This window comes from Triticum urartu, unplaced genomic scaffold (genome assembly GCF_056163025.1).
Source record: "Triticum urartu cultivar PI428250 unplaced genomic scaffold, HENAU_Tu73 scaffold1, whole genome shotgun sequence".
Taxonomy (NCBI): Eukaryota; Viridiplantae; Streptophyta; class Magnoliopsida; order Poales; family Poaceae; genus Triticum; species Triticum urartu.
Genome location: NW_028259461.1, coordinates 2,054,738 through 2,057,392, shown reverse-complemented (window position 1 = coordinate 2,057,392; position 2,655 = coordinate 2,054,738).

The window sequence follows — 2,655 nt, the reverse complement described above, 5'->3', positions numbered from 1 at the left end:
TGTCTACGGTTCCCTTGCGTGTGCTCGGGATAGGTGTTTTGTATAAATGTTTCGCCGTATTATTAAGTATTCTCCTTTAGTTTTTTTCTCTATCTAGAAGTGGAATAGAATAACCCGGTTGAAGGGTAATGATCATACGTCTGTAATGCATTGTATGGCCCAGAATAGGTCCTATTCTTCTACCTTTTCCAGGTAGTCGATGGCTATTCACAGCTACCACCTTAACACCAAAGAAGAGTTCGACCCAATGCTTTATTTCTGTCTTAGTGAATCCCGATTCGACATTAAAAGTATATTGATTCTTTCCCAATAAACGAAGACTTTTTTCTGTAAATACTGCGTATTTGATTCCATCCATAAATCGACTTTCCCTCCTATGCTCTGAGTTCCAGTATCGATAAGAATTCGAGTTCTTATTGTTCTTATGTTATGGTATGAATATACCATACCAATTCGTTATGTATGGATGATGGATGAGATTCCATGGATAGAGAGCCAGTTCCAATAGACTTATGGAATGTTCCCGTTCGTGTGCATCCAGCAGGAATTGAACCCGCAAATTTACCAATTATGAGTTGGGCGCTTTAACCATTCAGCCATGGATGCTTAACAGGGATCATCGTACATCGTAAATAACCAATTTTCATATAGAAAGACATATCATAGAAAAATGAAATCGAAAATATTCCGAGATGGCAAATATTCGGAGATGACTATGAAAACACCTCTCTGGATCCTCGAATTGAAAGAGAGATTGAGAGGGATCAAGAATCCTAATTCTCGCTATTTGGAATGGATCCAATTCTATTGAGTCTGACTCATAGTGATCATTTCTCTTTAGCAAAGAATGACCTTGGTTATCAAAGGATTGAACAACCGGGATCCATTTACTTATGATACCTAGTTGGCATTGATAACAAGGATCTAATGAATTATGAGTTTAATAGATCCTCTTTAGCAGAAAGACGTATATTCCTTGCTCATTATCAGACAATCACTTATTCCCAAACCTCGTGTGGGACTAATCGTTTTCATTTACCATCTCATGGAAAACCCTTTTCGTTCCGCTTAGCCCTATCGGGTATTTTAGTGATAGGTTCTGTAGGAACTGGACGATCCTATTTGGTCAAATACCTAACGAAAAATTACGATTTTCCTTTCATTAAGGTACGAGGGCTTCTTATTCCACAAGAACGAAAGCACCTTTTCATTCTTTCATATACTAGGGGTTTTTACTTGGAAAAGACAATGTTCCATACTAAAGGATTCGGGTCCATAACCACGAGTTCCAGTGCACTAGATCTTGTAGCACTTAGCAACGAAGCCCTATCCATTAGTATTCCACATAAGAAATCCATTCTAGAAAAAAATACAATTAGATTAGCTCTTCATAGACAAACTTGGGGTTTGCGAGCCAAGGTAAGATCGGCTCGGGATCATGGGACCCTTTTCTATCAGATAGGAGGGGCTCTTGTACAAAATAGACTTACTAAGTAATAACCCCATAGAATCTATCTATATAAAGATAAAGAGGCAATCGTGTCAGGAAGCGGGTTTTTCTTTGGCCAAAAGGTACTTCGAACTTGGAACGAGCATGAAGAGATTAACGAGACTTCTTTCTCTTTTGAGTTTTTCTGGCGGACCTGCCGCGCAAGATCTTTGGTCTTCCCCTGGAACCGATGAAAAAAAGTGGATCGCTTCTTATGTACTCGCTCAGAATGATTCTTCTCTATCTATAGTTCATGGCCTATTAGAAGTAGAAGGTGCTCTGGTGCAATCCTTACCGACAGAAAAAGATTGCAGTCAGGTTGATAATAGTCGAGTGACATTACTTCGTCGGTCCGAACTAAGGAATCTGTTAGAAATGTTTTGAAATGGATATTGTTCTCTCTTTGATCAGGGATTGCTATATGAAAAGAAGTGGAGTTTGAAAAAGGGAACGGAATGCTCAAACCGGAACTGCTAGAGGAACGAATTTTCAATAGCATAACTTGGGCTCCTAGAATATGGCGCCCTTGGGACAATCTATTTGATTGCAGGGTTTTGTTCCGAAGCAAAGATATCCGCGGAGGCCGGTTCGTTCGTCCTATTCTGATATTCAGGACCAAGAGGTACTGGATTCTCTTTCGGATAGGCCCTGAAAGGAGAAGAAAGGCTGAAATGCCAACGGACCTCTGTCTATTCTCTAATTCACCCGATCCGATAGTACCCGTTTTTGGAACGTCCAGTGCCAAAGTCACTGAATGGGTAAGTCACCAATCCAATCCCTTTGACAAATCGGATGTCATATTAGATATCATATTCTATATATATAGAAATATCATAGATAGAATAGACATATAGAATTTTTGGTCGGCAAATTCGAAGGAATCATTGAGTGAAAAAGGAGCAAAGAATGACAAAAGACGAGACTCTACTAGTCTTCACTCTTGTGGTTTCCTCTTCCTCGGTTTCTGTTTTCTTATTCGGGATCTTGCTTTTCATGGTTCTCATCTCTGCAACTCGCGATTTTCGCGAGAGAACCAAATCCAAGTTGGTGAAGATCATGATTTGGGCTGGCACGGGGATCGTTTGATCGATTTCCTTGATTTGATCGCTACTTAATGGGCGTGCGCTCAAAGGATACAAACAGGGATTCGCAAACAAAAAGGGGAA